The sequence below is a fragment of the Tachypleus tridentatus genome, chromosome 7 (genome assembly GCF_004210375.1).
Source record: "Tachypleus tridentatus isolate NWPU-2018 chromosome 7, ASM421037v1, whole genome shotgun sequence".
NCBI lineage: Eukaryota > Metazoa > Arthropoda > Merostomata > Xiphosura > Limulidae > Tachypleus > Tachypleus tridentatus.
Window position 1 is genome coordinate 164458280 of NC_134831.1, and position 23220 is coordinate 164481499.

The 23220-nt window shown below is 36.4% G+C and overlaps 1 protein-coding gene and 1 pseudogene across 3 annotated transcripts in view; one reads left to right on the forward strand and one right to left on the reverse strand.

Moving 5' to 3' along the window:
- Positions 1–12016, reverse strand: part of LOC143257098 (uncharacterized) — a 28438-nt gene extending 16422 nt beyond the window's left edge. Inside the window, exon 1 of one of the 2 annotated variants that reach the window (XM_076515329.1) lies at positions 11879–12016. The gene's annotated coding sequence lies outside the window, so the exon portion shown is untranslated. The remainder of the gene's footprint in view (positions 1–11878) is intronic. The other variant, XM_076515323.1, reaches the window with a different exon arrangement.
- A 1797-nt stretch (positions 12017–13813) lies between these two features.
- Positions 13814–23220, forward strand: part of LOC143257099 (solute carrier organic anion transporter family member 3A1-like) — a 31838-nt pseudogene continuing 22431 nt past the window's right edge. The window contains exon 1 of the transcript XR_013031687.1: positions 13814–14075. The product of XR_013031687.1 is annotated as a solute carrier organic anion transporter family member 3A1-like (transcript). The remainder of the gene's footprint in view (positions 14076–23220) is intronic.

Genomic DNA, 23220 nt, shown 5'->3' on the forward strand with positions numbered 1-23220 from the left:
ATTTAATTACAATCTTGGTAAATATATAGCATGGGCATTCTCCAAATATGTAACATCAGCCAGTTCATTCATCAAAGACTCTTTTAATTTCAAGTCTAATCTTAACCAACTTAATCATAAAGCCTTAATGGCCTGTTTCGATATTAATCCATCTTTATAGAAGTTCCAACCGCTGAAGCCTGCAAGATAGCCTAAGAATTCTATATCCGAGATCCTAACCCATCAATAGATATTCTCAGTAACCAATTAGCAACCCTTATATGATCCAACACGATGAAAACAAACTTCACGTTCAACAAATGGCCTAAGCATGGGCAATCCAGTGTCACCAGTTCTAACCAATATTTTTATGACACAAGTTGAAACACAAGCAATTAACACAGCATTACATCCACCACTATACTGGTACAGATATGTAGACGATATGTAAAAATTACATTGACAAACACCACACCAACATTAAAGAAGTCTTACTTATACAACAACTCAAGCCCCAAATAAACCAATACAAGGGAAACATCTTTATACCTATATGAAAAATAATATAATAAATAATACAAAATTATATATTCAAACATCTAAGCACACCCTCTACATTCTGACACTCAGTTACACAACACCTTTCAAACATGTGGTCAGCTTCTGATCAGTTACCACTTTCTTTCTTTGTGAACCTGACGATGACCGAAGGTCAAAACGTTGTTCGCTCCTCTACGTAAAAAAATTTTCTCAACCCAAATGAGCCATTTTTACATATATATTTTCCTACAAGTGGGGTTTTTTTCTCGACATCACTGATCATCAGTACAGTTGTAAATACCCAAGTGTTTAATGTTATTAGTAAAGATTATTAACTGACTAATTATACCTCTATCAATGCCATTAAATCATTAATGTAAATAACATAAAAACTAAGGTACATGCAATGACCTTAAAACACTCTACTAATACTAATGGGTTTGACTGCACTCCATTAACAACTATATTTCTCTTTCTCCTATCCAAACATGCTCCAGTCAAATGAATTGATTTTATTCCAACCCCTAACCATAAATGGAAACATATCAAATGCTTTTTGAGACCTTAAATACACCAAATACATGGAATTTCCATCATTTACATAACAAGTAGCATCCCTGAGAAAAAGAGCTTTATAAAGCAAGAATGAAATGATGTGGGCATTAATTTTTTATCACTACAGAACAGCTATAATTTTAGTATTACCCTTTAAATGTTGGAGTAACATTAACAGCTCTCTGGACCCCGTTTCCTGCCCACTGACTATAGACCTGCACATGCCAAATATGAAAGAAAAACTGTACATACAATTTTTGACTTCCCGTAAGACCAGGGAGAAAACCTCAAACTTGAGTGATTTATTTTTAATTTCTAAGTCTTTCTATTTACCTACAAGAACAGTTCCAATATTTCCCATGGAATGTTCAAGTTATTTCTAGTATTTTCTCTTATAAAAACAGAAGAAAACATTTAAATGCTAAGCCATCTTTAATCACCAACTTTTGTGTGGGTTCTCACCTACATTAAACATGTGATCCAAATTATACTTGCATCCTACCAAAAAAATGTGACATTTTCTCTGATTAAGTAACAGTAACCTAATGCAAGTTGTTGTTTGGAGTTTTATAGTACAAAGCAACTATGCTATCTGCAATAAACAACTGGTAAAGAAAATAAAACAGTAAAAGTATTATAAAGTGTAAAAGGAAATTAAGTTAAAACAAAAAAGTGGCCTAACATCAGATAAAAACTTAAATAGAATTAAAAAGGCCAATGGCCCTAAAGAAATTAAAAACAATTGTAAGGGAAACAGTGCCACCATTACCAATGACACTGTCCAATGTCAAGGGTAAACCCATGGTAAAAACATATCTAAAATGTGGCATCTCTCATGGTTATAATGACAGTAAAATATGAAATACTGTAGAATGAGTGTCACACAAACCACACATTAGTGCATCAGTCCCAGATAAAAGAAAACAATGAGTTAAAACCTGTGACCAATGTGTAGCCTAGTTAGGATAACATTCTTCTGATCCTTACAGAAACAAGACGCAAAGTCCAATAGAAGGTTTTACGTAGAAAAGTTGTTATCACATTGCTCACTCCAAGTTTACTGCCAACTGGTGCAGAACCAAGTCTTGAATAGAGAGCTAGAGCAGACAGGCTTATCTAGTGTCAGTGAGTTAGTTCCCACAAATACCCATATGGCCTGCTATCCAGAAAAACTTTACTATCTACTGTTAATAAGAGAAATGGGCCAGTCAGTTTTGAATATTGACAAAAACAGGGTGAGAACTAGCATGAAGCAACTCCAGGGCAGGTAGGGAGCTAAATGAGTCAATTTAAGTAGTACAGTTCCTGTACTGCATAGCTTCTATGTGATCTAGGGCAAGAAAAATGGCATAAAACTAGGCATTGAACACAAACTGTAGAGAGGATCCTGTAAGCAACCATCTAGCCACAACAAATCATGGCAGATCTTACAGAATCACCGAATTTTGAAACACATGTATAAATAGTAATAGATAGATGGTTCAAAAGATTTTCTACAAATAGAAGACAGAACTCCCAATCTCGAGTATCCACCTTCTTCAGATGACTCAAAGAAAGATCACACTTACAGATGGTAACAAGCCATGGTGGGATAGGTATGTTGATACAGCAACGTCATCCAAGGACAGACCCAATTCAGCCAGCTGCACTTGGATACAAATGCCAAAAAGAACAATGGCAGACCATCTATTATGAAAACATATGGCCCACTGAAGAAGGGAAGAACAACCTTAGTTGAGAAGCTATGGTAAGGATCAAAGTTTTAAAGCATACAGTAAAGAGAGTTGCAAACAGTGGAAGTGTAGAGGAGGTTCATGAGACTCAGTGTACAAACTCTGGACTGGAGAAGTGCAAAAGCCTTAGTGCAGAGTTGAAGCCTCAAATGGTGAATGGGGTCCAACATCTTCAAGAAAGAGGTTTTAGGGGTGCCATAGACCAGAGACTCATAGTACAGTTTCAATCAAATAAAGGCAGGACAAATCTTTAGCACAGAACACTGATTCACTCCCCAAGAGGTGGAAAAGAGGGCATGGAAGATGTTCAGTGCCCTTGTACACTTGTCACATTGATGTATGTAATGAAAGTCAGCTTACAGTCAAATATAAGCCCAAGAACTTTGTCTCAGGGACCACAGGATGCAGAACTTCACTGAAATGGAGCTTGGAATCAGAGTGAATACCCTCTTGGTGGTAAAAGTGCATACAGATGGTTTTAGAAAGAGAAAAGGTAAAACTATTTGCTCTGGTCCACTTTAGTAAACAAGTGAGAGCAGTCTGTAGCTGCTGCTTAATAGACCTCATGCTCAACGACTGACATGAGATGTGAAAGTTGTTGACAGTGTCCTTTTTCAACAGTAAAGGAGAAGGGAGTTGTCTAGTAATGGCATTAATCTTTATAATGAAAAATGTGACACTCAAGACACAACCCTGAGAGACTCCATGTTCCTGTGGGAAAGTGTCAAACCCACACCAAATTGGAATCACCGTTCCATTAAAAAGATTGTTGATAAAAATGAGCAAATGGTCAAGCAATCCATATGAGTGGAGATCTCACAAAATGCCATACCTACACATAGTATCAGACTTTCTCATGGTAAAAAAAAACAACAGAAACAAGATTTGTCACTTGAGAAAAGCTTTCCTGATTGACATTTCAAATCAAATCAGGTGGTTTATGGTGAAGAGCTGTTGTAAAAATCCACAGTGGGTGGGCAAGAGAAGGTTGTTTGATTTGACAAACAAAACAAGATGATGATTAACTATCCTCTCCAAGATCTTACAGATGCAGGTAGGTAGGTGTTTCATGTTTATTGGCACAAAGCTACTAGGCTATCTGTGCCAAACAAGATGTAGTATACTATAATGGTATGTGGAAATGAAGGTAAAAATACATAAAATATGTAAAATTAAGACCTGCCAGGAAGACTGAAGCATTAAGTTCAAACTTGCTGTCAGTCACCTGAAGTTGGCCTTTCCAGTCCTGAGTTCAGGTCAAAGTAAAATTAAAATGTGTAAAAGAAATCATGCTAAAACTGTATAGTCCAATAAAAACCTTAAGTTTAACAGACCAATTGCTCTTAAAAATGTAAAAACATGAATGAGGCAGCCAGTATCACCTATGACATTGGCTAATGTCAAGGGCAAACCTACCTTAAAATATGTTTAAAATGGCAGCATCATTCTTGGTTCTAATGGTGGCATGATAATATGTATGACTGTGGCCTGAGTGCCACACAGACCACACATTGGTGCATCAGTACCAGATAAAAGGAAGTGGTGAGTTAAAAAACTGTGTCCAATGCATAGCCTAGCCAAAACAATTTCCTACCTTCAAGCTTTACTGAGATAAGGTGGCCAAAGAGCTAAAGATGGCTTGATTTGAAAAAGCTTATTATTTCATTGCTCACTCCAGGTCGACTGCCAACTGGAGTATAGTTGGATTTTAATAACTGGACCAGAGTCCATGCATGGAATAGGGACAGTGGTGATAGAGCCAGAGCAGATGGACTTTGCCACTCTGTCAGCTAGCTCATTCCCATGAATACCAACATGACCTGGTATCCAAAAAAACTGGACAGAGATAAATGATAGGGAGAGATGGGCCAGTTGGTTTTGGATATTGATAAGAATAGGACGGTAACTAAAATGGAACGATGTCAGGGCCAATAGACAGCTGAGTGAATCAGTATAGATCGTACAATTCGTATATTGCATAGTTTCAATATGATTCAGGACAAGAGAAATCGCATACAATTTGGCAGTGAACAGAGAAACTGTAGAGGGAATTCTGTGTGCTATAACCAAACCATACCAAGCAATGGCAGAACCTACAGAGTCACCTGATTTTGAATCATCCGTATATATCAGAATGGATGGATTGTTTGAAAGATGTTCAGCAAATAAAGAGTGATATTTCCAATTGGGCAAACCAGCCTTCCTCAGATGACTCACACTTGGGGATAGTAATTAGCCATGGTGGAAGAGGCCAAACTGTTGATGATGCTATGCTATTCAAAGATATATCCAATTTTTCTAATTGTGCCTCAATACGAAGGCTAAAAGGAACAATGGCAGATTTTCTATTACAAAAAAAAAAGTAGCCCACTGAGGATGGAAAACACAACCCCATGTAAGATGCTGTTGTAATGAGTGAAGTTTGGAAGCATACATAAGAGAGTTGCAAACAGCAAATATGCAGAAGGGGTTCATGGGACTCTACATACAAACTTTGGACTGAAAAAGTATGAAAGGCCCCAGTGCAAAACTGAAGTCCCTGATGGTGGATAGGATCCAGCATTTTCGGTGCTGAGGTTCTGGCAGAACCATAAACCATAGGCCCATAGTCAAGTTTGGATTGGATAAGGGTACAATAAATTTTATGCATGGAGTATCGATCCGCTCACCAAGAGGTGGAAGAGAGGACACAAAGGATGTTCAGTGCTCTTAAACAGTTGACACAAAGTTGTGTGATATGGGAAATAAAGTTTAATTTACAGTCAAATATAAGACCCAAGAACTTTGCCTCAGGGATGATAGGAAATACATCATCATCAATACGAAGTTCTGGATATGGATGAATACCCCGTTGGTGGCAAAAATGTACACAAACAGTTTTAGAGAAAGAAAGTTGAAAACCATTTGCTGTGGTCCATTTAAGTATATGATTGATTGCAGTTTGTAGCTGCCACTCAATAAACCTCATATTTCATGACTGGCATGAGATGTGAAAGTCATCAACGAAAAGACCATTTGCAACTGTAGGGGGTAGCTGTTCACTGATGGCATTAATCTTTATAATGAAAAGTATGACACTCAGAACACAGCCCTGAGGGACTCCAAGTTCCTGTGGGAAAAAACAGGAAAGTGTTGAGCCCACACGGACCTGGAATTGGTGGTTTATTAAAAAATGCTTAATAAAAAGTGGCAAATTGCGATGCAATCCTTATGAGTGAAGAAATCGCAAGATGACGTATCTCCATGTTGTATCATAAGCTTTCTCTAAATAAAAAAATAGAAACAAAATGTTGTTGCTTTGAAAAGGCTTCTATAACTGATGTTTCAAAGCAAATTAAGTGCCCTATCATGGAGTACTGTCTTTGGAACTCACATTGAATGGGTGAGAGAAGGTTGTTTGATTCAAGAAACCAAACAAGACGAGCATTAATCATCCTCTCTGAGGTCTTACTGAGACAACTCATCAAAGCAATGGGATGGTAATTCAAAGGAATATTTGGATCCTTCTCAGGTTTAAGAATAGGGAGTACAATAGCTTGGCACCAAGCATCAGGAAAGACATTCTCCTGCTATACCTGGTTAAAGACAATCAGGAGAATAGCAAGAGAGGCAGGAGAAAGGTGGCATAGCATCTCATAATGTATATCATCAGGTCTAACTGATGTATTGCCAGACCAATGAAGCAAAAGTTTGAGTTCCACCAGTGTAAGAAGGTGATTGTAGTCACAGGGATGATTAGTCAAAAAGGAAAGAGGTAGATGTTCAACTTGTGTTTTAATAGCTAAGAAGGAAGGGAATGAGTTTGAAGAGATAGATACGAGAGAAACATTCACCAAAAGTACTGCCATCAGCAACTTTGTAGCCAGTGAATACTAAAATAGAGAGGGGGTAGAAGTATACCATTTACTCACCTTCCAGATCTTGTCCAATATGACTTTTAAACTGGTGGTTAAAGAAATGTTGGAGGTATATTTAATCCAAGATTCCTTCTGGCTTTGATGTCTAACTTATCAAGCCTGTGCACAGACTTGCTGAAATGCAATGTGATTTGTAAGCATGGGATATCTATGAAATTTATCCCAAGCACATTTCTGAGCTTTTCATGCTATAGAACAAGCAGAATTCCACCAAGTGCAGGGATGCTGTGTAAAAGATGTCAAGGTTTTGGGGATGCACAGAGCAGCTACTTGGGCAATACAGTTAATTACTGCTGCTACACAATCATCTATCAATGATCTACATAAGATAGCAAGATCAAGTTCTGAGAGAGCAGTGAAAGAGGGCCAGTTGGCCTGGTCCAACTTCCACTGAGGCACACAGGTCAGGTGACACTGACCATGGCCAATCTCTCTTAATATGATAGGAAAATGATCACTACCTCATTGATTGATGTCAACCTTCCAAGAAAAGCAAAGGAGAGCAGATAGAAAGATCTATAGCAGTAAATGATTGACTGGGTGCATGAAAATAAGTGTAAGAGCCAGTATTGAAGAGAGACAGGTTGTGATTCAGGAGCATATGCTCTATAGCATGACTCCTCACATCAATACTTGAACCACCCCAGAGGGGATTATGCTCATTAAAATCCCTCAAAATTAAAAAGGGGGTTGGCAGTTGCTTAATGAGGACACCAAGGCCTGAGGGATGATAATTTTTTCCATGGGTAAGGTACAGAGAGCAAACAGTGATGGTACGACCCAAGGAGATACGGATGGCTACAGCCTCCAAGGGCATATTCAATGACAAGGACCTGGTGGGCACATGTTGATCAACCAGTAGTGCTACTCCCCCATGTCCTTATCTACACATGACCTGTCATTTCAGTATAAGGAGTATTGTTGAATTGTGACTGTATTAGTAGGTTTTAAAAATGTTTCCTGTAACGAAAGACATTTGGGATGATAAAAGTCAATCAAATCCTTGATGTCATTCACATTTGATTGAAAACCTCGACAGTTCCATTGGATTAGTGTAGCCATTTTTCTTTATTTTGGAGGAGAATATGGCATGGAGACATTTTGATTGCAACCATGCTTTTTCTTTACTGGATGTGGGTCGGTCACTCTCTAGTGATACTGCTCTAGATCGGAGTAGGCAGGTCAGAGTTTGTAGACGTGTTTCAGTGATTGATGACATGAATGAATGGGTTGTTTAATTTTTGGGGTGTCAAGAGAGGAAGACCTCATGAAAACACCTGGACTTGAACAAGGTGATGTTCAGCAATGACTGGAAGATGTGGTAGGGACAGAGATAGAAGTAGATGCTGATTCATTAACATTGTTGATTTTGGAGGGTACTAGATTAAGATGCACTGTTAAGGATTCTGTAGGAGGCACAGAAAGGTCTGTCTGGACTCCTACTGTAGTAGTGGAATGGATTACAGCAGCATAAGTCCAAGATGGAATTGGGAATAGTAATTTACAGTTAACACAATGCAATTCTAGTTGGCATTCAAAAGCATCATGGTCTTTACCAGCACAATGGGCACATGCCAAGGAACCACAGCAAGATGTTTGAGTGACCAAATCATTGACAATGAAAACATCTAACAGGGCTAGGAATATAAGGCCGTACCTAACAATTCAGATATTCTGCCTTGATTGTGGTAGGAGGACGTGATGTTGCAAATGTTAATATTAGAACATTTGTTGGCTACAAAATCCTATCTATAAGAGTGAAAATTCAGTGCGTGGCTGTAATGCCTTGGTTGGTGAAACCTGCAAGGATCTCTGACTCTGTAATGGGTCTTTAAATCCCTCTCAACTATAACTCCTCTGGAAGAATTTAAAGTACAATGAGAAGTAACCTCAATGGGTATATCACAAATGGCCTTCAACTTCAAGAGGAGTTTAAAATGTTGTGATGAAGCTGTTTCCACCAAAATGTCCCTAGACCATAATTTTTTTTACCAATTTAGGTGAGCCAGCAAGCCTTTCTGAATAAAAAATGGAAACATCTGTCCTAAGAGTTTTTCAGTTAAAGAATATATAATTAAAATTCATGGCACAGATTCAAGTTGTGAGTTTGACCATACAGACTTCAATGCACGGTTGTTTGCCAGTAGTCGGATTTTTCTCTATGCTGTCGTACTTATTTTTTTTTATTTGAACAGTATCCATAATAACAAAAAGAATATTTTGGTGCCCCCTAAACCCACCCACCATGGAGCTCTATGAGGGGATGCACTACAGTGCCATATAAAGTAACTGCAGTAACACCAGGGTTTCATGAATACTATACCAAAACATCAGTATCAGACATAATGTCCACTACACCTGTTGAGGATGTCCTATGCTGGCATTCCGTTGACCCTGGCCCAAATAGACTAGCCAATTCATCTTGGGAGGGGGCACCCCAAGACTGCCCATCTACAGGAATTCAAGGCCAAAGTGGTGTGTTGGAGTTGGACCCCTCAACCACCAAGATCCTCTCCTCCCCTTTATGGGTCACCATGCTTAGCAAACACACAGATGTTCTGTACTTTCAGTTTACCTCCTCTGGAAGGTCCCCTCACTACGTACAGGAATCCACATCGACGAGATCTTACAGAGATAGCTTGTAAAAGCAACTGGATAGTAGTTTGAAGACATCTTGAGATCCTTCCCAGGCTTGAAAAATGGAGGACAATAGCCCACTGCCAAGCATCAGGAAAAATAATTCTCCTGCAAGAACTGGTTAAAAACAACCAGAAGAGTAGCAGAGAGGCAGGAGAGAGATGGCACAGTATCTCATAGTGAATACCATCAGGTCCAACTAATGTACTGCCAGACCAATGAAGAGCAAATTTGAGTTCTACCAGTGTAAAGGAGCAATCATAGTCATAGAGAAGATCAGCCTGAAAGGAAAGAAACAATTGCTCTGCCCATGTCTTGATGACTAAGAAGGTGGAGGATGAAGTAAAAGTGCTAGATACAAGAGAAGAGCTATTGGTGATACTCTGGTCATCAACAACTTCATAGCCATCAGGAAGCAAGATTGAAGGGGGACAGAAGTATACTGTTCACTGACCTTCTGAATCTTGTCCCATATGACTTTGGAACTGGTAGTAGAAGAGATGCTAGAAAACAATCACTCCCCCATGGGTTAATGTCAACCCTCCATAAAAAAATAAGAGAAAAATGTAGGGGAGCAGATAGAGGGATCAATAGCAGTAAAAGACTGACTAGGTGCATGAAAATAAGTACAAGAACCAATACTGAAGAGATAAATGTTGTGATTCAAGAACATATGCTCTATGGAACGACCCCTCCCATCAATGACAGCACCACCCCAGAGGGGATTGTGTCCATTAGTATTCCCAAGGATTAAAAATGGAGATGAGATAGTAACTGTTAAATGAGGGCATCAGGATCTGATTTATTATAGGTCTCTCCAGGACACAGGTAGAGAGAACAAATAGTGATGGTGCAACCCAAGGAAACACACATGACTACAGGCTCCAAGGGTGTATGAAGTGGTAATGACAAGGAGGGAACATGCTAATTGATCAGCAGTGCCATGCACTTTTCCATCACCCAATCTGTCATTTGTGTACAAAGAAAACTGCCGAAAGACTGCAAACAAGGGCATTGCAGCAATGCCAGAGTTTTGTAAACACTATACCCAAACACCAATATTATGCACAATGTCCACAACACCTGTTGAGAACATCCAACACTGGTACTTGGTTAACTCTAGCCCAAGTGGACCAGCCAAATGATCCTGGGGAAGGAGCATTCCAAGACTGCCTGTTTATAAGAATTCAAGGCCAAAGTGGTGTGTTAGAGATGGACCTGCTAACCATTAAAATCCTCTCCTCCATTTCACAAATCACCATTCAAAGCAAACTCGTGGGTGCATGTTCAGACCCCAGAGGAAGTAAACTGAAAGTACAGAACCTTCTCTGAGAGGTCCCCTCACTACGTAGAGGAAATCACTTCAAGGGAAACCTAACATAAGAATGACATCGTGTTTCTCACATTTATACTGTTTATCGTCACTGATACTAGACATAGAAAATAAAGCAAGAAAAAAAATATTGAAAATAAAAATGAGCATCTATGATTGATTCCATATCAAAGAAGAGTTTATGTTTCTCTCCATAATAATAGCAAAAAGCCTAGTCATATACAACTTTTAAATTAAACCTTCACCATATAAAATCAATTACACACTTTCTCTTATAATGGTTTATCCTAAAAATACAATTAATTCTTACTTTATTCATTACTACGCATTATATATCCTTAGCCTAATAAGTGCATTATTATATTCAATGAGAACAACCTGTCACACAATTGCTTTTATATTCCACGTTTTAAATAAAATTCACAAAACCATTTCCAAACCTATTTTTGCAAGGTTTTGATGATTTTATACCTGGGTCTTGAGAACAAAGAGAAATGAGATAATCTTTCCCCGTAATTAAAATCACAACTCAAGATTTAAAGTTGTATTATGATACCTACCCAATTAATTCAGGTACGTTTTCCCCTTAAATACTACTAACTTACTGGGATATCGTAGACAGTACTATATTAGGGATAAAGTTAAACCTAAAGCACCAGACACCACAATTTCAAATCGACAGTACAGTAGCACTAGCAGAAAACATTCAAGCTATAGACTATAGTACAGATCAGTACTAGGATGTAGATTTCATTTTCATAACAATTTAAAATAATTATAACTTTGAAGTTGGATTTTTAGACTAAGCTTGAATAATGTATCCTTAATTACGCACAAACTAGGCATGTTGTTATTAACACTATTAAATAACATTCAATAATTTACTACTAATTTTAATTTTGTTGATCTCCGAGTTAATCTATTAGTATTGCTGCATTACAAGTTGCTGTAGTACACTGTACAGTTGTAATACAAATATTCAGCATAAGTATGCTATTAGTAATAATATTGTTTACATTTACTAGTATTACTGCCATACTAGTGTAATACTACTATTACTATTAGTAATACTTCTTAAATTTTACTTTACTAATACAGTAATATAAACTTATACGAACAAAAAATACAAGCAGTACTTTTTTGCGTTATCATTTAATACATTCTATACAATTTTCAAACCCTACCTTCTCTCTTGAATTACTGCATAAAATTAACTCTTAAAACTCACAACACTCAATTAAACATTTCATTCCAAGCCTTTACTTCCCATCACCAAACAAGACGTCCTAGATTCTAACCGCTCTGCCCTCTACATTCAGGTGACTGAAGTTACGTGTCAGAATATAGCTATAAATTTATCACTGTTTATTTAGTAATTATAAATATCAATACAATCTCCCCATTAGAAGGCATATCCTCTTCATAACTATGTTTATTTTATAACAAAAAAAACAAAAACATCGACACATGGAAACTGGGGTATTGCACTCAATTCTTCAGTATATTCTATACAATAGAACATTCTCACAAATACCTGACAATGTTCGATGCGAATAAAAACTATATGTACCAATATATAATCAATATCAAAACAGTAATCTGGCAACCTAGAATTCTAAGTAAAATTGATGGTATGCATATCTACTCAGAAGTAGTTTTTCATCCGATTTATGGTACAATTTCCTGTCAATATGTTTGTTTGTTTGTTTTTGAATTTCAGCCGTGGGGGCGTTATAATGTTACGGTCAATCTCACTGTTCGTTGGTAAAAGAGTAGCCCAAGAGTTGGTAGTAGGTGGTGATGACTAGCTACCTTTCCTCTACTCTTACACTGCTAAATTAGGGACGGCTAGCGCAGATAGCCCTCGAGTAGCTTTGCGCGAAACTCAAAACAAACAAACCTTTATTGGTTTAAAAAAAAACTTTTTTTTGTAATTATTGTTACTTTTTTAATCTTTGAACTTAGAAAAAAACTATTAATGTAAGAGTAGAATGGTCATTTGGTTTTGGTTCTCTTAGGATCAAAGTTAAACAGGAAAGAAAACCAATATCTTTATGATATACAGATGAAAAAAATTAAAATAATCTGAGGTTATTGATAGAAAAAAAACTTTTGAGTGAAAGCAAATAGGAGTATATAATAATACCAACCACACTATATTTACTATACCCAACGCCGACGAGGTATTTCGTGGACCTTCGGGACTCTTTAGCCCAGTTGACATGCTACTCATATTAACTAACCATGCAACAGCAAATATTACGGTATGAAGTGGATTAAGTTGGTAAGTGTAATATTTTAATCATATTTACGTCTCAGTTCATCAGAATTAAAGTAACGATTTTTTAACACGATAATGTTTCAGATATAGTTTACGTATACATAAAGGGGGTAATTAGTGATATTTTTCAACAGTAGATGTCGTTTTTTAGCATCTTTAGCATGCTTTGTTTAGCATGATACGAAGTGACGTGTTACGTACTGCACTGTTTTGTTTCTCATGAAACGTTATTGAAAAAGAAGTTCAATGATTTAAGGATGCTCTTAGAGATAATTTAACAAATGAATTATTTTGTTAACAAAATGGTGAGTGTAAGTCTCTTATACTATTTAAAGCAGTCTTTAATTTTAAAAAGTACTGCAAAGCTGATCTCGTTTTCAAAACAAATTATAAATACAGTTTTGAGTAGACTGTTACTAGTACACGTATTAAGTCAGCTGTTGAACTCTGAAAATCTTTTAAATTATATTACTCTATTCTGGCCTAGTAACAGTTTTAGGTATTTTTTTCTTTTTTGTGTGCGGTAGAAATGCATATGGATACTTGAATGCGTTTTAATTTATAACAATAGAATGTTCTATAAATACTGGGATTGCTCCTATAGTAAATTACTTATGATCCTGCTTGAAACTACAGTATACATATATATACATGTATCTCGACATTAAACTTTAGGGTATATTTAGCCAATCGTGTACCAGTTACTATTGACAAAAGCAAAAACTGTGTTTAGCTTTAATTCTTATTTGATTGGATGCTATATAGCTGGTGCGCGCAAGTCTGTATAATTATCTAAAAAAATATGTACACATCACTGAATGTTGTATGCGTATATGCTGACATAATAGTATAAAGCATAGAAACTGCATTTACTATTAGAGCAGGTTTAGTTCACTTAAGAAAGTGTCACAATAAGCTTTAACCAATCGCCACGGGTTGTGTTGAAGACTTTATCATATGTTTCTTGAAAAGGTCATGCATGTGCGCACTTGAAGTCAATTCTCTGTAACGTGGTACAAACTATTTTTTTACAAGCTAGACTCAAGTCATGATTATGCACGGCTGTTAAGAGAAGAGGCGGTGCGTTTAAATCGACTCTCGTAAGTTGTTTTATTTTCACCAACTCATAAATATTATACAACACTTCTGGAGTTGTAAAGGGAGTTTATTATGTAAAGAACAGTTGTATGAGTTTATTTTTATATAAGAAACAGTTGTATTAGCTTTTTATTATGTAAGAAACAACTGTATGAGTTGTTTGTTATGTAAGAAACAACTGCTATTTGTTATGTAAGGAATGGTTCTGTGAGCTGTTTGTTATGTGAGGAACAGCACTATGAATAGTTTATTATATGAGGAACAGTAGTGTGAAGTTTATTATGTAAAGAACAGTTGTATGAATTATTTTATGTATAAGAAACAGTTGTATCAGTTGTTTTTTGTATAAGGAACAGCTGCATAAGTTGATTGTTATGTAAATAATGGTTGTATAAGTTGTTTTTTATACAAGGAATAGTTATCAGTTGTTTGTTATGTAGGGAACACTCATGTGAGTTGTTTCTTATTTAAGGAATTCTTGTGTGAGTTGCTACTTAAGGAACAGTTGTATGAATTGTTTGTTATGTAAGGAACTGTTGTATGAATTGTTTATTATATAAGGAACAGTTGTATGAATTGTTTGTTATGTAAGGAACAGCTGTATGAATAGTTTGTTATATAAGGAACAGTTGTATTAGTTGTTTTCAGTGTAGGGAACAGTTGTATGAGCTGTTTGCTATGTAGAAAATGGTTCTGTGAGTTGTTTGTTATGTAATAAACAGTTGTATGAGTTGTTTGTTATGTAAGGAACAGTTGTGTGAGTTGCTTGTTATGTAATGAACAGTTGTATGAGCTGTTTGTTATGTAAGAAACAGTAGTATGAATTGTTTGTTATGGAAGGAACAGTTGTATGAGTTGTTTGTTACATAAAAAAGCAGTTGTATGAATTGTTTGTCATGTAAGTAACAACAGTATCAGCAGTTTATTATATGAGTAACAGTTGTATGAGTTGTTTATGTAAGGAATAGTTGTTTGAATTGTTTGTTATGTCATCGTCATGGCGATCCCTCAAGTTCATACTTGGGTCCAGAGATGGCTAATGAAGCAAATCCTTGCTGCACAGGTCTTCTGAGGGACAAAGAGGTTGCAGTAGTAGATGACATTGTTTCCTCTTCTCATGCTTCTCTTCAAAATGTTGTCTTCTTGATGACCCAAATAATACTGCACTCTGATGGAAAAGGGATCTCCAGATGTTTCAGTCATGAACGAGAGTTTCCCAATTGCTAACATCAATGTTGCAACTCTTGAGTGTTATCTTCAGGCCATCCTTGAACTGCTTCTTCTGTCCTCCTCTCATTTGATTCCCATTTTTCAATTGACCATACAGGAGTTGTTTTGGGAGTCAGCTGTCATCCATTTGGAGCATGTGGCCTGTCCATCAGAGGCTGCTCTTAATGATGGTGGCTTTAATATAGCTAATCTTGGCTTCTTTAAGGATGCTGAGGTTGGTTCTGTATTCCTCCCATTTGATCTTCAAGATACTCTGGAGAAGTGTTCCAGCTGGTTCAGGTGTTGATGATATATGACCCACATTTCAGATCCGTACAGGAGGGTGGGAATAAGAACTGTCTTGTATACAAGCATTTTGGTGACTGTCCTAATGTCTTGATCCTGGAGAACTTGTGTTCCGAGATGTCCAAAGGCAGTTCCTGCACAAATTGAGACAATACTGGATTTCTCAGTCAATATCTCCAGAGGATGAGAGATGGCTTCTCAGATAGCAAAGACTGCTGATGTTTTCTAGGAGCTGGTCTTCTAACTTGACAGCAGGAGATACAGAGTTGACCATTGCAAGTGCTGGTTGATGGAGAATCTGGATCTTGATCAAGTTGATAGAAAGTCCCACTTTTTGATAGGCAAAGTCAAAAGCATTAAGGAAGTCCTGAAGCTCTTGTTCACTGAAAAATTCACTTGATTGTCATCAGCATACTGCAGGTTGATCACAAAGGTCAGTGGTGTTCGGTTCTTAGTCTTGAAGTGGCTAGGCCTGAAGAATTTTTTGTCTGTCCTGTATTCGATCTCGATGCCTGGTGGTAGTTTTGTCTCTGTGAAATACATAATGGCAAAAATGAAACTAGTAAAGAGGTTTGGTGTGATGACACAGCCTTGCTTCACTCCAGAGTTGACAGGAAAAGATTTTTGTTAGTCCTCCATCAGTTTGAATTATTGCCATTATTCCATCATGGAGGAGGCACAGGATGGTGATGAACTTTACAGAGCATCCACTGGCAGCAAGTATCTTCCACAATAATCCATGGTACATGCTGTCAAAGGCCTTGGTGAGATCAATGAAGGCCATGTAGAGAGGCTTCTCCTGTAGTTGACAGGCAATGAAAATCATATCTGTTGTCCCTCTTGATGGTCAGAAATTACTCTGGATTTCTGGCATGATCTTCTCAGCCAGAGGCTTCAGTCGATCATTGAGAATCTTTGTCAAGATTTTACCAGCATTGGATAGAAGTGAGATGCCTTTATAATTTCTGCTGCCCGATCTATCCCCCCTTCTTTTGTAGATGGAGACCACCAGGGCATTTTTCAGGTCCAAAGGAATGGTCTTAGTTTCCCAGATCTTGGTGATTAGCTGGTGGAGCTGTTGTTGGATCAGCAGTCTCTCTTCTTTGAATATTTCAGCTCAGATATATTCGATTCCTACAGCTTTGTTGTTCTTCATTTTCATAATAGTGCTTTTCATTTCTTCTACAGTCGGGATTTTGCTGAGAGTGTTTTCAGTAGGCTGGTGTGGGATGTTCTGGAGCACAGCATCCTTGTCGGCATTTGGGTGGCAATTGAGGATCTCTTTGAAATGCTCCTTCCATTGTCGGTTGATCTCCTTATCAGTTTTAAGGAGAGTTGCCCCATCTTGACTATGCAGTGGAGTTCTTATTATTTGTAGTTGTTATATAGATAACTCTGGTGGCAGCAAAGAAACCCCTGATGTTGCTGATATCAGCAAGTTGCTGGATTTCTCAGGCTTTGTTTCTCTAACATTGATCTTTCAATTTTTGGGTTGTGTTACGTAGGATAGCCCAGCATTTCTGGTGTCTTGCGTGCTTCTCCACTGTGTTAGGATTGGCTTGTAGAGCTCTTAAAGCTTAGTGCCTATTGTCAATGAGTCGTTTAAGTTCCTCATCATTTTCATCAAACTAGTCCTGGTTCTTCTTGGAGAGGTGGCCAATTGTTTGGGTGCAAGTTGATATGATAGCATTCTTCATTAATTTTCAATGATGTTCACTCTTGTTTAGGTAGTCTTTTTGAAGCTCTTTTTGAGCTGTAATTGAAGTTCTGTTTTCTCACTATTCTTCAGGGCTGCAAGGTTTAATTTTTTTATTGCCAGCTTCTTTCAGAGTAGATGTTTTGGACTGACCTGAAATTTCATGGTGTACCAAATGAGGTGGTGATTGGTCTAACAGTCATCAGCACCAGTCGTGGTTCTAGTCTGAAGAACATCCTTTTGGTCTCTGGTCCTCACAATGATGTAATCAATCAGGTGCCAGCATTTGGAACAAGGATGTTGCCACAAAACCTTCTATTTGTTCTTTTGTCAGAACAGACTATTGGTGATGGCAAGATTGTGTTCCACACATTTGGTCAGAAGGAGAGTTCCGTTGAAATTAACATTCCCAATGCCATTCCTTCCAATGGTGCTCTTCCAGAGATCGTATTCTCTCCCTACTCTGGCATTGAACTTTCCAAGGAAGATGATCTTGTCCTCTTTTAGTGTGCTAGAAAGGATAGAGTCCAGCTGGGCATAGAAAGCTTCTTTCACGTTGTCATCAGCATCGAAGGAGGGAGTATAGGCACTGATGACTGTTGCCTTTTGGTTTGTGGCAAGATGGAGTTGCAGGGTCATCAGTCATTCATTGATACCAACAGGTAGTTCCATCAGCTTGGAAAGAAGAGTGTTCATGATGGCAGAACCCATCCCATGAATCCGAGACTCTTCAGGAAGATGCCCTTTCTAGAAGAAAGTGTATCCTCCCTCAGCTGTCCTTCTCTCAATCTCCTGGTCTCACTGAGAGCTATGATGTTGAGACTGAATCTCCCAATTTCACAAGAGACTAGCTCTGTGTGCCTTTCAGGTTGGTTAGAGTTGTCCATGTCCATAAGCATTCATATGTTCCAGGTTCCGAATTTTAGCATTTGTGTGTTTTGACCACAAGATGGTGATTCTCTCAGACACAATTATCCAAGGCAGATGAAACTAAGCAGACTGTTTAGGACACCTTTTCCAGCCTCCTTCCCATGTGGGGTGAGCAGAGTGGATCCTAAAAAGGGCTGCTCAGCCATGGATGTTACTGCTAAAGAGCTCCCCTGCTTCTAAACAAGACCTTAACAACTGAATCATACATCCACCACTTGTGAGCCGAGTCTGAACTAGAAGCTTCCAAATTCACAATTCTGCCTCCATTGCTTATAGCCAATCACTGCAAGACTTGAGTTGTGTTTCATGCTCAGGAAACTTTGTTAAACTTGGAAAATGCCTGTGCACGAGTTGATTTAACATGTCAGTGATGTTACACACCAGCAGATGCATGGTCCTTGACAGTCAACAAGTTGAGTCCAATGGCAAGGAAACCAAGACGATTGGAATTTGATGAACTATTGTAGCCCTCACCCACCCTTTCATCAGGATTGGCTGTTGGGGACTGGGGGTTGGATCGTTCTTTGTCAGGAACATCATTCTCAACTTTGCCATCATGGGTGACCATACCAGGAGCACAAGGCTCCCAATGATCGTGCTCAGGATCACAAGCACATGCAAGCCCTCTCACCACAAGAAGGTAACGATCCAACAAGAGAGGTTTGTTATGTAAGGAAGAATGTATGAGTTGCTTATTATGTAAGGAAGAGTTGATTTAGTACATGTACTTAACATATTAGTACTACTTGTGTTTAAAACTTGTGTGATTTGTGCTGGTAAGTGTTGAAGTTACTACTCTATAGATATCTACCTTCCTTTGTATAATGCTGCTTCAAAAATTAAGAATTGTGTCCTTTTTCAAACTACTATACTTTAGTTTTTATTTCACTGGCTTACAAAATTTAATATATTTTTTTTAATTTCCAATAAACATAACAAAAATAGTATGTAGAAGAGGAAAAATACACATAAAAATATAAATGAATCATTAGAAAATGAAACTGTGGACTCTTTTAAAATGGCAAATCTTTTCCTTAGTCTGTACATAGTAACTTCTCTGCCCATTTCATTTTCTACACATATTGTAGCTAGACTTTAACTTCTTTTGTGTTGTTGTGGAGCATAAAAATGTTTTTTATCATACTTTTTCACTTACTATACTAATGGACAAAATTAATAGAAGTCTTAGAGCGATAAACACATTTGGAAAATTTTCATTGAATTAGTTTGCATATATACACAATATAAAACCTTATCTAGAATTAAAATTTTCAGTATCAGTGTGATATTAATTTGAGTTCTGCACACAAACTTTTACTGCAGGTATCTCTTTTCTCTTTTCTTAGTATTTTGATTAGCTTTGTTTATTAACTCCTAAAATGTACTTTTATCTTGAGTAGCTGTGTTTTATTAACCTTTAAAATGTATTTCTATTTTGATTATTTTATTTATTAAAATAAGTAATAGGTTCTTTTATTAACATCAAAATATAATTTGATGTTTTACTATAATTAAAACTACCAGCAAATAAGATTGAATATATAAGAAAGTATGGAAAGTTTGATTGTTCTTCTCATAACAAATACTTTATAATTAATGAAGAAGGTATTAACAAAGAGAAACACTGATAACTGTCATTAAGGGCTACTGTATTCAGATTAATGATACTTTTCTGGCCCACAAAATTTGTTTGATAACAGATGTTTTGTTTTGATATATATACACAATGCTGTTATAGTCCAGAACATCTTAGACAATAATTTACCTTTATGTTTCAGCACAATGAAAAAGGAAAAAAACAAACAGAAAAATTAACCTCACATCCACTCTTGAAAGGACATTGTGAGAATCAAATGTTTCTGTTAACATTTACAAGGTTTAAGCTATCAAGTTTGAAACAGCATGATGGCTTCAGTATGACTTGATGTAGTTATTTTAGTGCTGTTAGTACTTTTTCCAACTGTCTGTCTTAGTGTGGGGTCTGCACAAGTAGATTGTTCCATTGTGGAATTTGCCTGCTCTTTGCCAGAAATAGCATTAAACTTTCCCAGGGTGTAACAACTTCTTTTATATATTTGTCAGTCTGGTATCTTAATGGGTAGTTATGGAGGGTTGATCATTAAAGAGAAACTTAACTTTGTAGTGGAAGTTGCCAGAAGATTAGTCGTGAACTTGGTGTAGATGTGTTTTTTTGTTAAATTTCTTCACATATTTGTTATGAAGATATTATGAAGTGTTTAAAGCCAATCGGAGAGAGGTGTCATATTTTAATAACTTATAACATACTTTCAGTGTTAAAAATATATTTTGAGTTTTAGAGAAATTTTTTTAATGTCATTTTTAATCTGGATACTTGTATAAAAACTGATTCTGTTTGTGAAGTTTGCCAGGAAAGAAACTGGACTGACTTAATTTGATTACTAGATACATATAGTAAAATTACACTCCATATTAATATTGTTGTCAAACTGGAATATCAATTTGTGAAATATATGTATGTATATATGCACATTTACATGTTTTTTTGTGTTAAACAAAATCTACCAAGATAGTGTAATTCATGGCACAAATTTAAAGGATATACATAAACAGGGAAGGTACTATCACTTCTTTGTTCACATGAAAACGTGTACATGTATTAGTGCATTTAAATACTTTACGGTTTTAATCAAACGTATTCTTATATATTGTTATTATCTACATCTATCCTAATATTAAACACGACTTAAACAATGAAGATGGAGCTTGTGTTTTTTAAGTTACCACTTTATCTTATCTTACCATAAGATCATTGTAGTACAGAACTTGTCCAGCTTTGTTAATGAGGTTGTTCTTTGAACAAACATTATTTATGTGTACTCAACAATCAGCTCTAATGATGTAGCTTCAGTATAATTTCTGTAGGACTCCTAAGTTAACTCCTGTATTTGTGTGTTTTGTTCAGCTCTAATGATGTTGCTTCAGTATAATTTCTATAGGGCTCCTACAGTTAACAAGTTAACTCCTGAATTTGTGTGTTCTGTTTATAAGTCTCTTGAATGTAGAAGACAGTCTATATAGTGCTGGTGAGGATATATCTACATAGTCAAATATTTCCAAAACCTACTGTTATGTTATACTTTGTCAGCTACTAGATTAGCATTTCTACCTCACAGCTATTCCTAATGCTATTAATACTAAGAATACATATTAAGTAGTAACCTTCGTTTGTAACCAGATTCTCTTAAGTACTATATTTGGCATCAATGCTGTAGCATGACGAATTTTGATGCAAGTATTTGCCAGATCCTTTCCGTTTTAAAACAATAATAAAACTAGCTTTAAAAACAGAGTATGTAGAAAATGTTTGTTAAAAAGGTAAGTTTCCAGTTTAGAAAGATATTTCCTAACATTCAATTTCTAAAATATTTGAAACTGAGCTAAAGTTTACAGGTCTAAACAAGTCAAACAGATGTACATTTTTGTTGTTACTATGGAATATTAGAAGTAGACATAGTAAATTTGGGAACTTAAATGAACTGTAATTACCTTTTGAAAGAATAGGAGATGAGATTTTGGCTTTTGTGCTGAGGCTTCAGTGAACATCAAATACGTGCATACAGTGCTTGTTTGAGTGAGATGTTTACCTATGTTGGTATACATTAAGTAAATGCGTAAAAGGTGCCTGGTTGAGTGAGGTGTTTACCTGTGTTGGTATATATCAAATGTATACAGTGCCTGGTTGAGTTAGGAGTTTACTTGTGCTGGTATACATTCATATGGTTTGTGTAAGATTACATCATGATACATGAAGCATGCATTAATAAAGTTTATATAATATTAAATTGTTATACTAGATTTATACATTGGTAAGGTTAATGCTCTTTATAATGTTTTGTAGAAAGCTTCTTTTAAAGCTACCCTGTGCTTGAAAAGTTTTTATAGGAGTTTTCCCTCCATAATCAAATGTATTTTCATAGGTGATGGATGCAGGTAGTAACAAGCTGTATTACACTTATTTCAACAAATAGAGTGTCTTTAGTCAAGGTTAGTATAACACTGTATACAAAGACACAGAGACTGCTGTGTATACATATGTAGATGATGGAAAAGGCACACATGGTAGTTCTTCAGAGAAATATGTAACTTTGAAATAACCATATCAACTCATTTTGATATTAATACATTGCCTGAAGAATTTAAGATGATATTTCTAGGTATGCACAATTAACTTCATTAAGAATAGAAATATGAAAAAATCTCACGGCCTGTGACTTTACTTGTAACCAGAATATGTTATGAAACACTGTTTAAAGCATGGTTGATTTTTTTCTAAGATACCAGTTCTAAGAATAGTGTATTTGAATCACCACTGTACAATTCGTACAAGGAATTTTGTTCCTGTGAATGAAGAACAAGATTGTAGTAGCCTTTTCTTACATCTGAATCTTTGTTTTAGTTGCTTGTTTTGACTCTTGATTTTTGAAATTCTTCTGTAGTTTAACATTTAAATACTTTTACCAAAAGTTCTTTAAGTAAATAACAGATTAATTACAAGTTGCATGAAACATATTTCAGGCTGTGTAGATGTGAGTGGAATCTCAGTGTTCCGCTTGTTGTTAGTTTAACAAGAGTTACATGAAAAATTGGTTAAAAATGGAAGTTATGGAAATATTTACTTACTGAAATTGGTGATCACATGGTTACTGATTCTGCTTCTGGTATTCTGGAAGTATGCTATTTGATTTAAGTAGTGTATTTTAAACATTTTTATATTAAGAATAAATAAAGTTGTATGGTAACATCAAGATAAAAAGTACATTTCTATGAAACTTAAGATTAAGTTAATAAACTGCTGCTTGATTTCATGGAGGTGCTTACAGCTCATATTGTTGAACTTATTACATACAAGTACAGGGTTCACAAAGTACTTATAAATGTAGCACACATATTAAACTGTGTAAAATACAGATAGCACTCTCTCGAGGTGCAAGTTACTATTATTGCTGAACATTTATTTAAGATAC